The following is a 16,130-nucleotide window of genomic DNA, read 5'->3' on the forward strand; positions in this document are numbered from 1 at the left end:
TTCCCTGTTTCTAAACTGAAACTTATAATTATGTTTGTTAAAAAAACAGTAATATTTGTTTAAACATTATAATTATATATTGTTATGAATAATCTTGATTTATCGTTTATTATTATAATAAAATGTGAAAATATTGTTTATAACAATGATATTAATATAAGTACATTCATAATAACTGTTGATTAGTATTATTAAAATTGTACTAAAACTATACCTAACCCTACTCTCACACAGAACCCTCCCTGTACCTATCCCTAACCCCTAGACCCCCTGGTGGTGCCTAAACCTAAGACTCCCCTGGTGGTGCCTAAACCTAAGACCCCCCTGGTGGTGCCTAAACCTAAGACCCCCCTGGTGGTGCCTAAACCTAAGACCCCCCTGGTGGTGCCTAAACCTAAGACCCCCCTGGTGGTGCCTAAACCTAAGACCCCCCTGGTGGTGCCTAAACCTAAGACCCCCCTGGTGGTGCCTAAACCTAAGACCCCCCTGGTGGTGCCTAAACCTAACCACCCCAAAGCCCTTCCTGTACCTATCCCTAACCCCTAGACCCCCTGGGGGTGCCTGAACCTAAGACTCCCCTGGTGGTGCCTAAACCTAAGACCCCTCTGGCGGTGCCTAAACCTAAGACCCCCCTGGTGGTGCCTAAAACTAACCACCCCAAAGCCCTCCCTGTACCTATCCCTAACCCCTAGACCCCCTGGTGGTGCCTAAACCTAAGACCCCCCTGGTGGTGCCTAGACCTAAGACCCCCGTGGTGGTGCCTAAACCTAAGACCCCCTGGTGGTGCCTAAACCTAAGAACCCTTATGGATAATAATGTTTTACAAACATTAATAAATTAAAAATTTAAATAAAAAAATTTAAATATTTTTTTGGGGTTGATAATAATGTTTTAGAAATGTTTTGCAAATAGTGATTGTAAAAAATATATTGCAATTTACGTTACGTACTGATCGCTTTATTTTGTGAATAATAATGTTTTACAAACAGTAAGGGTTAAAATGTTAAATAATGTTTTAATTAAACAGGATAAATATGTTTAGTATTTTTATAAACGTTATTCGTCACGGGCTCATTTTGTAAAGTTAAATCATCACAAGCAGAGTTATAAAACATTAAAAATCTCCGGGCGCCGTTTGTAAAACGTTAATAATCTCAAGTGCCTTTTTTTCCCTGTTCGGCGCCCATTAAACGATATTTATAATGGGAGTGAATGGGGCGCCCTTTTTGTCCACTTGTCTCATGCACCCAAATCTCCTGCTTCCCTTTCCTCCAGCTTGATGTGGAGTACCCAAGTGTCTAGTTGCTTAGTTCACATGAGGTCATGCTAGATCAGGAATCATTTATAAATCTGGAGATTTTAAGATTTTAAGATTGGTATATGAGGCCTGAAGGCCCCTGGAGTGGCCTCCTATGGGCAGAGAGGCAGAGTTCCTGTCAAAGTTGGCAGCAAGTAAGATTGGTTGTGGAGATGTCAAAGCTGCTTTTAAATTTTAATTCAAATAAACTGTGAGATAGAGTAAAGGAGGGGTGTGACCTGATTGAATACAAACAAATCTAATTAAAAAAAAATACAAAACTTTATTACCGTATATTCCGGCGTATAAGACGACTGGGCGTATAAGACGACCCCCCAACTTTTCCAGTTAATATTAATATTAGGAAGGGATTAGTGTCGCATAGTGTGTCGGCCCATTTTGCTGATAAACATGGTAAAGATCCTAGGTCGCTTAGAGTTGCTGCGGTCGAGCACGTAAAAACGCACTGGCGCGGGTCAAATCGACTGCAGCAGCTCTGTAGAAAGGAGACCGAATGGATACATAGAATGGGGACATCAGCTCCAAAGGGTTTAAATATAGAGCTGGACATCAATTGTTTCATTGCCAATGGTTGAAATCATGTGAATCTAGATGGGGTAGAATCCGGTATTACTTGTAACTGTTGTTTGGGGGTTGCACAAAATGTATTTTGTATTTTTGTATTTATTTATTAGTCTAATGAATTGTAATAGCACAATCATTTTTGCACAATAATTTTGCACTGTCACTTTTTATGGTCATTTAGTGATCTCAGATACACCTTTGGGTGTGCTCTGTGTGCGGTGTTAGCGCATAGAGCACACCCATTGGCACAGTTTTGATGTGTACATAAGGTTTATATTTGTGCACTGTCACTTTAACAGATGAATTGGGTTATGAGGGATTAAGTTTGCAGGATTTAGGACCGAGTATATATGATTATTAATGAATTTGTCATCAATTAGGTAGATATGAGGGAAGAATTGATGTGTATAGTACGATTTTGCATATTGCACTTTAAGCTGAATATCAGAGCATGTAGTGTATTGTTCTGTATATAGGGATAAGTATTGTATGGCACATAGATTAGGGTGAAATGCAGTTTCGGTTAACTTGTACCGGATGTATGCTATGTAATAATTGTAATCCGCGCGCACAAGGGTCAGCACGCTATCTGGTCGCCTAGTAACAGGAGAGGGCGGCGTTGCGGGCGTATCAGCGAGCGGAGTGGGCGCGTTTGTAGAGCTTTTAGGGAGACATCAACCGCTGTCCTCCAGCCCCTGAATGAGTCACGGCGGTGATGAAACGCGTAGGGCGGAGTTTGAGGAACGTGATGACGTCATAGTAAGGAAGTAAGGAAGTGAGTGACCCGGTGGCGTGCGCTCTGTACCCCGGAGAGAGCTGCTGTTACTGTGGAACCCACTGTCCGGTGTTTTATGAAATAAATATTGGATCTGTTTTAAAGAGAGGCCTGGCTGACCGGCAATTATTGATACGCAGTGTAACAAGACGCGCTTCTGGTGAGTGGGGCCACATGGGGGGAGTTTGCGCATACCCTTCCCAAGGTGGTGGCACTACCCCCAGGAGTGCACATATGTGGTGCGGATCATAGTTTTTTTGTGGCAATACTTTGCACTATGTGCATTTGTTTATGATTATTTACAGGGTTGTAATCCTTGTGAGGATTATTGAAGCGCAGCAACGCTTGTATATTGACTATTCCTGGAGGTGAAGTGACCTTTTACTTGCTGCGATCCCCTGTTATAACCCCCCTTTTTTCCATCTGGAGCGCAGTGACACTTTGTAAATTGGTAACAGGACAGGGCGTATCACCCGGCATCAATGACACCGGGCGTATAAGACGACCCCCAACTTTTCAGAAGATTTTCAAGGGTTAAAAAGTAGTCTTATATGCAGGAATATACAGTAATTATTTATCAAAATGTTAAAACATACACCATGAAATAACTCCCACCAAATGGCCCCATCCACATGAACCCACCAGCTCCCCTGATCCCCCCCAGACGTCCCAGTTAGGCTGCTCCTCAATAAATTTTAATTCAGATACACCTTAGGATAGGGCAGATGTGGGCAACAAAATGTTCTTAGTGTCAGAACTGGCATAATATAGCATCTTTGTAAACTTCAGAAAGTAGTACAAATATGTAGGATACATTTAGAGATCTGGCAGCTCTGCCATTATCATTTTTTCTATAGCTGTAATATCATTCACATAAAAATTTGTAGACCCAGAAAGATTGTGCCAGTCAAGCTGGCTTTACTGTGTTCATTTACCCCCTTTTTCTGCCAGCTGATGATGATGTTGTTTACCAGTTATTCATTACATGCAAATGCAAACTGTTGTTAGGAAATTTTATGCTAATTATTATCTAATATATTACAATGTATAGTACTTTTTATGGTATGTTAGATTACTGGCAGCTTCTGAGACAGGATTCATCTATTCAGGATTTTCTATTTAAAGATTTATAGAGTTATATAGAGATACTATATATCTACTACTGAGCCTGCGCAGTACAGCCCGGAGGACGTCCGATGACGTCAGCACGCCGGCGTGAAACGCATAATGGATCGCAGAAGAAGCCCGACCTGGCCGCCTGCCTGGCCAGGTCGGGTCGGCCACCGGAGACCACCGGGAGCCTGCGGAGCGGCGCCGAGTGCACCTCCTGCCTGCCATGGGCTGGAGGAAGCCCCAGGTAAGTGGATTTGGATTTTTTTTTTTTATTGTCCCTGAACCTTCCCTTTAACCACTTCCCAACTGAAGAGTTTTACCCCTTGACCACCAGAGCAATTTTCACCTTTCAGCGCTCCTTCCATTCATTCGTCTATAACTTTATTATTACTTATCGCAATGAAATGAACTATTTCTTGTTTTTTTTTTTCGCCACCAATTAGGCTTTCTTTAGGTGGGACATTATGCCAAGAATTATTTTATTCTAAATGTGTTTTAATGGGAAAATAGGAAAAAATGTGGGAAAAAATAATTTTTCCGTTTTCGACCTTTATAGTTTTTAAATAATGCATGCTACTGTAATTAAAACCCCTGAAATGTATTTGCCCATTTGTCCCGGTTATAAAACCGTTTAAATTATGTCCCTATCACAATGTTTGGCGCCAATATTTTAATTGGAAATAAAGGTGTATTTTTTTCAGTTTTGCGTCCATCCCTAATTACAAGCCCATAGTTTATAAAGTAACAGTGTTATACCCTCTTGACATAAATATTTAAAAAGTTCAGTCCCTAAGGTAACTATGTATTTTTTTTAATTGTAATTTTTTTTTTAATCACAAAAATAAAATAAAATTGGGGAGTGTGGGAGGTAAAGAGTTAATTTTTTTGTGTAAAACTAATTTATTTGTATGCGAAAAATGCTTTAGGGTGTAGTTTTACTATTTGGCCACAAGATGGCAACAGTAACTTTTTGTTTAATGCGACCTGTAAGCGTCCTTCCAGAAGTACTAGGAGGCTGGGAAAGTTGTTTTTTTTTCACAATGATCGTGCTGCTTATCGGAGAAGCAGCGGATCATTGCGTGGCTTAGATCAACGAACGGGAATGGATTTTCCCGTTCATTGATCTCTGGGCGAGCGGTCGGCAGCGTGTTTACGAGCGGGAGTGCGCACTAGAGCGAGCGGGAGTGCGGGCAGCGGCGGGAGCGCGGAAAGTACGGATTTCTCCGTCCCCGGGTGGTGAAAGGATGGAAAAAGGGACGGAGAAATCCGTACGCGTGGGGGTAAAGTGGTTAAACAAATTATGACAGTTTATATCATACTGTAGCATTTGACAATAAAACATGTCATAAAAATAATATTGTATATTTTGTACATAAAGACGACAACTTTTTTTGTATCTCTGACGTGTAACTCAAGTTGTTTGTAAGTAGAGGACTGCCTGTACTGCATTATCATAACAAAAAGGACGCCACAATTATTCTTAAAGCAAACCTGAAGTGAAAATTAAAAGTCCTGCGTCCTGTCTATCCACTGTGATCAATGGAATGCTCTATCCCCATTTTCAAAATGGCCATTACCCCATAACAGCTTCCTGAACAGCACACTGTTAAACTGTAATATCGCCCACTTGAGCCATAGGGAAACATGGACATTCCTTTGCACATCAGTTTGTTAAGCTTGGTGGTATATCCTCCACAGTCAGCACGTAGTGTATATCCTGACATGAGGGAGGTACAGGTTATCCCCAGTTTAGTGGAGGAGGGGACTGACTTCAACAAGAGATGTGGTGCACAGAGCAGGCGTAGATCCAAACAGACACAAACAATCATTCCACTATAGTGGCTCAGCGCAAGGTAGCGCTGAGCGCATAAACCAAAATTCAGAAGATCAGGACAGGTAACAGAATGAACGCTTGCTAACTAGTCACTGCTTAAGTGACAGCAAACGTCCAAGCCTTGAAATCTAATACCCTTAAAAGTTACAACTGCTTTTTGATTGAAACCAGATTATGTCTTCTTGTTGTTGATCCCTTGAAAGCCTACCACTAGAAAATTGAAGAACTGTGTTTTTTATCTTTCTACATGTGTCAATAAAGTTTTTTCAACAAAGCTTTTTTGTATCTTTAAAGATTGCATTAGCCCTATAAGTCCTTTTTCTTAAAGCAATAGATGAAGCAAACGTCCAAGCCAAGACAGACTGGAATGAGGCAGCCAATGCGAATGCAGTGGTGGCGTGCCTCACAAGGACAGGACAGAATAGTCAGGAAATAGAGTCAAAGAAGACAGACGTAATACAAATATACAATAGGTATGACTTCCTAGTGTATTACGATTACAGAACTACAAACGACTAACTGACATATGTATATATCGGCGATAAACCGATATATGACATAAGCAAGGAACACTGACTAAGAACTGGAGCAGGACTAGGAACAGGACTGAACTAGCTAAGCACGGGTGATCACGATACGTGCAACCTACCAAAACGTGCTGGAAACTAACTGACTGAAGACAGGATATAAACAGTTCGAGTACGTATATATCAGCGACACTGATGTATTAACGTAAGATGAATACAAAGAAAATAACAAACGTGCTAGTATGCGTATATATTGGCGATGAACCGATATATGACGCAAGACAAGCAAAGTAACAACTTCTGATAACAAGAGCAGAACTAGGAGGACTCGCTGACCCCTTCGCAGGAGTCAGCGCAGTCCACACGGACTAGGAACGAGGTGGGGGCCGGACAGAGTAACAGACTGAATCTGAGACTATGATAGCCCATGGAACACTGCAGGAAGCAGTCCTTTATACTGAGGTCATCCAATGGGAGCAGACATGCAGATTCCCACACAGGTGAATGGTAATCAATCACAGGCTGACAGCAGGAAAGGGCAGACAATGATATGCAGCCTGCAAGAAAGGGATTGCAGCTCCATTGCAACAGACAATGTTTGTTTTCACAAAAGCATATTAATCTGTCATTAACTTCAGAGCGACTGCAGATGGAATCAACGCTCAGTGTAAGAGCACGCAAAACTATGCGAGCAAATGCATGCAAAGAAATCAAAAACTGCTTGTCTTCAGTAAAACTGCAGCCAGCAGTACATGCTACAGAAGTGATCATAACAGTACCCCCCCCCCCCCCCCTTAAAGGCGGCTTCCAGACGTCTTTCAAAAGTGACATTCCCAGTAAAACAATCTGACTGATAATTCATGATGGCCGGGACAGCCCGACAAGACCAAATTCCAGAATCAGTCACTACAAGACTGAACCCATCAGGGCCAGAACCTACAGAACCATGCCCATCAGTACTATAAGCCTCGGTGTAATACCCATCAGAACTGTGATTTCCAGGAAAAAAAACCTAAACTCTGAGCGATACCCATCGCCTTCCAGGGACTGTCCAAAAATGCCAAAGCCTTTGCAATGCCCACCGGAACTGTCTTTACCAACACAATACCCACTGTTGAACCAGTCCAAGGTACCAGGACAAGTTTCCTCAGAGATCTCCCAGAACACTTTGAAGTTCCATAGAGACCAAAAGGTCAGAACGCTCCTCAGGCTCACATGGAGAACTATCAAGAACCCCTATGGAACCTAGGGCAATTCCAGAGTCAGGGTTACAAGGACAAACATCAAGATCAGGGCTTTCAGGGACCAGAACCATCTCTGGGCATGCGGGCAAACCAGCAATAACAGAACATGTCTCCACTAGGGAAGCATCTGAGCACGCTAACACATTAGACACCCTTGGGCATTCTGGCACACAAAGCACATCTGGGCACACAGGCACAAGAGAAACTTCTGGGCATGTCAAGGAACTGCGAACCTCAGAGTCAGATTCTGAAATATTTATTATTTTTCCAGAGAGCCAGAATTATCCATGTTACAGGGCAATACTTCTAGAACATTCAGAGGACAGGGCTGAAGTTTTCTGGCTACTGTGATATCAGAGAGGGATTCAACATCATTAGCAAAATCAGACTGCGTACAGGGAAAGGTATCTAAAACGCTTGCTGACAAGGACAATGCTTCAATGGCTTCCGCTTCACTAAGCAGGGATTCATCAAATTTTACTAGAGCAGACTGTAATTCCAAAACAAGTGAATATTACTGTAACACCCACTGAAGTAAGCAGAGCCTCTGAGTCTTCTGCTCAAGATCTTGAAGCCAGTGGTGGCTCCAGCTTCAGATTTTTGGGGGGGCTCAAAGGGGGCACGAGGGCTGGCAGGCTGGGCTTGGGGGGGGGGGGGAATTTGCGGCGCGCGAAGCGCCGCGGTGGAAAATTGGGCGTGGTCATGATGTCATGTGGGCGGGGCTAACTGTAATGTAGTTGTACCAGCTAACGTAGTTACATGGAAAAAAAAATGAAGTAAACGCACATAATGACAGGTAGCTTTTCACCAGTAAATGCACATAAGAATCAGCTTTTCAGCAGTTAATGCACATAATGACAGACAGCGTTTCCCCATTAAATGCACATAAGAGACAGCTTTTCACCAGTTAATGCACATAATGACAGACTGCGTTTCTGCAGTAAATGCACATAAGAGCCTGCTTTTCACCAGTTAATGCATGTAATGACAGACAGTTTCCCCATTAAATGCACATAAGAGACAGCTTTTCACCAGTTAATGCACATAATGACAGACTGCGTTTCTGCAGTAAATGCACATAAGAGCCTGCTTTTCACCAGTTAATGCATGTAATGACAGACAGTTTCCCCATTAAATGCACATAAGAGACAGCTTTTCACCAGTTAATTCACATAATGATAGACTACGTTTCCGCAGTAAATGCACATAAGGGACAGCTTTTCACCAGTTAATGCACATAATGACAGACTGCGTTTCCACAGTAAATGCACATAAGGGACAACTTTTCACCAGTTCATGCACATAATGACAGACAGCATTTTCCCAGTTAATGCCCATAAGAGACAGCTTTTCACCAGTTAATGCACATAATGACAGACAGCCTTTCCCCAGTTAATGCCCATAAGAGACAGCTTTTCACCAGTAAATGCACATAAGAGACAGCTTTTCACCAGCTAACGCACGTAATGACAGACAGCTTTTCACCAGTAAATGCACGTAATGACAGACAGCTTTTCACCAGTAAATGCACGTAATGACAGACAGCTTTTCACCAGTAAATGCATGTAATAACAGACAGCGTTTCCCCATTAAATGCACATAAGAGACAGCTTTTCACCAGTAAATGCACATAATGACAGACAGCGTTTCTGCAGTAAATGCACATAAGAGACAGCTTTTCGCCAGTTAATGTACGTAATGACAGACAGCGTTTCCCCAGTAAATGCATGTAATGAGAGACAACGTTTCACCAGTTAATGCACATAATGACAGACAGACAGTGTCCCCAGTATATGTAGCCAGGCATATAGCTGTCCCCAGTATATGTAGTCAGGCTAGTGATGGTGGGCTGGGGGCCCCAGGGCACCTCAGGCCTGGCTGGTGGTGGGCTGGAGGCCTGAGACCTGGCTGGTGGTGGTGGGCTGGGGGCCCCAGGGCAGCTCTGGGCTCAGGCCTTGCTGGTGGTGATAGTGGTGGGATGGGGGCCCCAGGGCAGCTCTGGCCTGCCTGGTGGTGTGCTGGAGGCCCCAGGCTCAGGCCTGGCTGGTGGTGGTGTGGGGTGGGTTGGGAAGTAGAGGGGAGACAGAGAGAGGGAGGGAGGGAGGCCCCAGGCTCAGGCCTGGCTGGTGGTGGGCTGGGTCTGGGAGCCCCAGGCTCAGGCCTGGCTGGTGGTGGTGAGGGGTGGGTTGGGTAGTAGAGGGGAGACAGAGAGAGAGAGAGAGGGAGGCCCCCAGCTCAGGCCTGGCTGGTGGTGGTGAGGGGTGGGTTGGGGAGTAGAGGGGAGACAGAGAGAGAGGGGGAGGGAGGCTCAGGCCTAGCTGGTGGTGGGCTGGGTCTGGGAGCCTCAGGCTCAGGCCTGGCTGGTGGTGGTGAGGGGTGGGTTGGGGAGTAGAGGGGAGAGAGAGGGAGGGAGGCCCCAGGCTCAGGCCTGGCTGGTGGTGGGCTGGGTCTGGGAGCCCCAGGCTCAGGCCTGGCTGGTGGTGGTGAGGGGTGGGTTGGGGAGTAGAGGGGAGACAGAGAGAGAGAGGGAGGCTCAGGCCTGGCTGGTGGTGGTCTGGGTCTGGGAGCCCCAGGCTCACATGTCACATCAGCATCACATGCCCCCCCCCCCAAAAAAAAAAATCATTCAAGTTGGCTGCCTACCCCACGGTAACCCACCTCGAGTCACTAGTAGTGACACAGTCTGGTCTGGTCTGGTGTGGCTGGCTGCACTGAGTCCCCGGTGCTGCTGCTGCCACCTACAACGGCTGTTGGTTGGACGGAGCGAAAGTGGCAAGCTTCTCTCTTAAGCTGTGCGAGCCAGGCGAAGGGGAGACTGAGCGCGCTGCACACTACGTGAGTGTCACGTGATGGACATCGTCACGTGACGTGACTCAAATTTAACTGCCCCGAATGTCCCCTTCCCTTGCGGGCTGCTCTGACTGTGCCTGGCTGCACCTGTCAGTATAATTACAGGCAGGGACGTCTGACAGGCCAGCCCTCTTCCTCCTCCTCCTCCTTCTTCCTTCCAAGTTCCGACATTTGAACCGCGCAGCCACGGCCCGCCGTGGGGGTGGCTTTAAGGGGGGCTAAGAGGTTGACAGCTGGGACTTAAGCCTGGGTAAGCCCCAGTGTGGCGCCGCCACTGCTTGAAGCATCTGCAACACTGAGTGACAGCATAAGACTCTGTAATTTCAGCTTCACTGGACAGAATCACTGAACAGTCCCTATTGCAGGGCAGAACCATGGAAGCACCTGCTGGACAGCATAATGATTCTGTGAGCTGAGTTTCATTGGAAAGAATTGAACAATTCATGATACAGGGCAAATTCACAGGAATATCTTCTGAACAAGGCAATAATTCTGTGTTTTTTTGTTCACATGATAGAAGCTCAGAACCATTCATGGAACTAGAGCAAGGTACAGAAACAGGAGGATCAGAACACAGGGCTTGTGAATCTGAACCATAGTTTTTCAACTGTGATATTGGAAAATTCAGATGCTGGGGTTACCTAAGGCTACCAAACATGATTGCTGAGACTCAGGAACTGATGTAGTGCATCTATTGGTATCTGCTGGATCAGACAGGAATTGAACTTTATCAACACAGGTAAATTCTACAGAAGTGTTTGCTGAGGCAGGCAATAATTCTTTGATTTCTGTTTCACTGAACAAAGACTCATGAGTACTGGCTAGACTGGACTCAGAAGTCAGCAGGACCTCTGGATCCTCTGTTGAGAAATTTGTGCAGGGCAAGTTTAAGGAAGTACCAGTAGCTTCTGTCTTACTGGGAAGTAACACTGAGTTATCCATGGTACAGGGTGGAATTACAGGAACATTTACTGGACAAAGCAGGGATTCAGGAACTTCAATCTCACACAAAAGGAGCTCTGACTCACTCACTGAATCAGCCAAAGGTGCTGAAGCAGGTGGGTCAGAACGCCAAATTTGCGAATCCGGAGTCAAGTTCAATTGTGGGACTGAATAACTCAGATACAGAGGTTCTGAGGTCACCTGACTGGATTGCGGAGCCTCAGGAACTGAGTAAGTGGAACAATCTCCAACTGACAGTGTGCTTTCCCTGGTATCAACTGATTGAATCGCATAAAAATCATCCAAAATCATTTCCCACACATCGATCAATGGAGCCACAAAGTCATACACACACACACCAGCTTTTATTAGCTTATAGGCAGACTTAATGCATGCATTCAATACTGATTCACTTTTAGCACTGAAGAAATGACAAAATAAACTTGAATCACTGTTAAATTCACGGACTAGAGCTTCAATCTCCCATTTGCCAAATGGAGGATCCCATGCACACTTAGCGACAGCTGAACATTCAGGCTGAACAAAGTTCACAGATATGGTTGTGGCAGGGTCATGTATTGGGTTATTTAGCAGGCGATTGGCAGATTTCTTATTTCTAAGAATCACCAAAACCTGTAACAAGTGTTGAACTGTAGTATATGCAAATTTCCCTTGCTGCACGAAAAAGTTGATTTGCTTAATACTCTGTAATATGTCTTCATAATCATATTCAGACAATTCATTTAAACAAGAATTTTTATTCTCCCTGGCTAGCAACAAAAGTTCATTAGTAGTTTCATAGGTCCATTTGACTCCCCCGAATGGTAACTGAATTTCATTATCTGCTAATGGCGGAGTCTCATTACAGATCTGATGCGCGGTCGCTAAGGGCAACGACTCTGCTGGTTGTGAACGTTTCCTGGAACGTTTATGCTTGTTTCTATGTGAGACTTTAGACTTTGGTGCCTTAGGCGATTTATTCACTGATGAAGGAACGCTATCAGTGCAACTATCTGCTTGCTGATTATTTTTGCAAGCAGTTAAATGAGCAGCTGATTGACAAGCTGCCAGGAGCTCATTAAAAGGGTAAGGCAATGAATCGATGCGTAACCAGTTGTGAATCACAAACGCTATGAATTCCAAAGGCTTTTGTCTCAAACGAGAGTGATCCAGGACATCAACTGCCCAATCAAAAAGTTTGCCCTTAAAAAGAGTGCAAACTATCTGATCGGCCCAGGTAGGAATTCAGAAAATCTGGATTTGCCAAAAATCTAACCAGTTCTGGTATACATTTGTCTGCAATTTCAGGGCCAAGCTTTTCAAATCTTTTAAAAGACAGGGAGCCATAATAAACAGTGTCATTTTTGCTGGAAATCCCCCCCACAATGGGGATTGGTAATGGGGCTATCATAATGTTAAACTTGGTGGTATATCCTCCACAGTCAGCACGTAGTGTATATCCTGATGTGAAGGAGGTACACACGCCAGCACAAGGAACCAGGATATCCCCAGTTTAGTGGAGGAGAGGACTGACTTCAACAAGAGATGTGGCGCACAGAACAGGCGTAGATCCAAACAGCCACAAACAATCCTTCCACTATAGTGGCTCAGTGCAAGGTAGCGCTGAGCGCATAAACCAGAATTCAGAAGATCAGGACAGGTAACAGAATGAACGCTTGCTAACTAGTCACTGCTTAAGTGACAGCAAACGTCTAAGCCAAGACAGACTGGAATGAGGCAGCCAATGCGAATGCAGCGGTGGCGTGCCTCACAAGGATAGGACAGAATAGTCGGGAAATAGAGTCAAGGAAGACAGACGTAATACAAATATACAATAGGTATGACTTCCTAGTGTATTACGATTAAAGCTATCAATGAACTACAAATGACTAACTGACATATGTATATATCGGCGATAAACCGATATATGACATAAGCAAGGAACACTGACTAAGAACTGGAGCAGGACTAGGAACAGGACTGAACTAGCTAAGCACGGGTGATCACGATACGCGCAGCTCACCACTCACGCTGCAAGGTCTGGGACGCCCAAGGTATGGAACAAAGAGAACGCACTGTGCTCATAAAACACGCCTCTTCCACCCGTCTGGCCTGCCCTATCCTGTTACCACCTCTCAGATCTCACTGCTGAGGACTGTAGTGAAGTGGCGCAGACACGCATGTGCGAGATCTGAGACGCAGAGAAGGAGGTAAATAGGATACAAGGGCGGACCACACAGGTTCACAGCACAATCTATTCTTCCATACCGCTCTAATAAACAGGGAGAGCTGACCAATCCGCTTGGAGACCGGTAGAGCTGACCACTCCGCTTAGGGAGAGCTGACCAATCCAACCAGTCAATCCCCTGTATAGAGTTGTATACTGGGTACCATATACAGTACAGCACCAGTATCTGTCCATACATAGCACCAGTATATGATGTTTTTTATTTGTTGTGTGTTGGATGAGGGGTAGTCTTATATGGCGAGTATTTCCCAAACTCTATATTTTAACTGGAAATTTGGGCGGTCATCTTACACGCCCAGTCGTCTTATACACCGGAAAATACGCCGGTAATTATACTCTGTTCAGGTTCACTTAAATCATACACTGAAACTGTAGATCAGCTTACCTTAAAGTATACCACTGATGACATGAGTCATGGTGAGATAGACATCTCCATATACAGTGGCAAGCATACAGACACTTATGCTGTGCTCCTTTTCTTTTTTCCCTGCCTGAAAGGGTTTATAATTAGCTATGGAACTGACAGTTTTTCTCCAGTCATGACTCAGTCGGCTCACTGATAAAAAATTACAGCTATAAAACACTTTCCTAAGCAGATACCAGGGCTTTTTACTGTGAGACAAAAAGATAAAAAGGTAAATAGTTCATGTATTTTCACTCTAGGACTCTTGAGACACTGAAATTGAGCAGAGACTATGAAACATTAAATCTGCTTTGTAAATGTTTATACATAAAATAAAACCTTGAGATATCCAAGAGTCATTTTCAGGAGTAGAAGGACAGATCCATTTGTTTATCTGATTAGTTAATTTTCATCTCTGGTTCACTTTAATCCACCTCAGACTGAACTTGCATTATCAGACAACCATAGAACGTGGCAGACTAGATAATATGATTTTTCACAAGTGTCCTTAAAGAGACACTGAAGCGAAAAAAAATATATGATATAGTGAATTGGTTGTGTACTATGAATAATTACTAGAAGATTAGCAGCAAAGAAAATATTCTCATACTTTATTTTCAAGTATGTAGTGTTTTTTCTAACATTGCATCATTCTATAATATGTGCAGATTACACAACACTCAGCATTCAAAATGAGTCTTTCAGAGCAGTCTGCGAAGTAATGACCTCTCCTCTAGCAGAGGAAAAGTAAATAGTCCAGGAACATAATAAAAGTCAGATAACAGCCCTCTCCACGACTAACTTAGTCGGAGAGCTTAATGGCTTGTTTGCATAGAGATAACAACTGGAGTTTCTCAACTCTTCCTGTACTGGAAACAATTACACTGATGTATCTGATCTTAATGTTTTATTTCTTAGCTGTGCTACACATACAAATCATAATATCATCATTTTTTTCGCTTCAGTGTCTCTTTAAATTCATCATGCACACTAAAGTCCATTAAATCATCATTCCCAGGGCCATCGACATTGTACCATAAACTGAGCTTGATTTATTCTTCCAGGATGCATCATATACATATGAGAGATGCTTCTCCTTTCTTGATCTTGTAAGAACAAAATATACTCTCACCTTTTTTTACAGTTACAAACTAACACCACAAGTTCAGTTGTCAGGTCAGTAGATTTGTTGAAAAACAACTCGATTTTTGCCTCATTGCCTAAATACACTGCAGGCAGGAGCTAGAATAGGGTTCTGGACTCTAAACAGAGGCTTCCGTGGTTATGATTGGGTGGATTCATGAGGCACCCAGTGGGATAAAACAAAGTAAAATAAGAGATTAACTTTTTAGTTTGTCAAAATGCAGTCACATCACTAAGGCTCAGTGCACACCAAAACCGCTAGCAGATCCGCAATACGCTAGCGGTTTTGGGAGCTGATTTCAGAGCGATTCTAGGTATGTTTAGAGAAGTTTTCTAAACATACCTAGCGGTTTTGCGTGCGTTTTTGTGTAGCAGATTACACATATTGTAACAGTAAAAGCTGTTACAGAACAGCTACTGTAACAAAAATGCCTGGCAAACCGCTCTGAACTAGCGTTTTTCAGAGCGGTTTGCGGTTTTCCTATACTTTACATTGAGGACGAAACGCTTCCGAAAACCGCAAATGCGCAGCAGGAGGCGCGTTTGCGGCTTGGCAAAAAACGCAAACCGCCGGTGTGCACCATCCAATTGCAATACATTAGACAAGCGTTTTTAGAGGCGGATGCGGCCGGCGGATCGCTCCAAAAACCGCTCGGTGTGCACTGGGCCTAACAAAGGGCCTAACATTTTAGGCATTGCTTTTTGTAAAGTAATATCTCTCGAAGTAGTGAAGCTTTTTATCAGCTGCACATGAAAGATCTGTCACAACAAAATATTATACATTGAGATGCTATTAGTGCATTTTTGAATTGGTTCATTAGCTACATATACTTCCATAGAATCAGAAAATGGTCTTACATGGATAAATTGTTTTCTATTACCTCACATCCAATATACTGATGTCTCTGTAAGGGCCCATTTCCACTGGCATGGTTTCTGCGCCGAATTCGCAGAGTTTCCCCACAGGCAAATGGTGCGGGGAAACTCTGCCATAGGGAACAATGGCACCGCCGGTCAAATCGCTTGAGCTAGTGATTCGGCCGGCATTTTCAGCCAAAATGGTGCGGGAGGCTGCGAATCCCATAGCTGTGCATGGCATGGCTGATGGGATTCGTCTCAGTATCCGCACAGCAGGAAGTTACGCCCTGCATCTCGCAGACGCGTGCGTC

Source organism: Hyperolius riggenbachi, chromosome 5 (assembly GCF_040937935.1).
Source record: "Hyperolius riggenbachi isolate aHypRig1 chromosome 5, aHypRig1.pri, whole genome shotgun sequence".
Classification (NCBI taxonomy): domain Eukaryota; kingdom Metazoa; phylum Chordata; class Amphibia; order Anura; family Hyperoliidae; genus Hyperolius; species Hyperolius riggenbachi.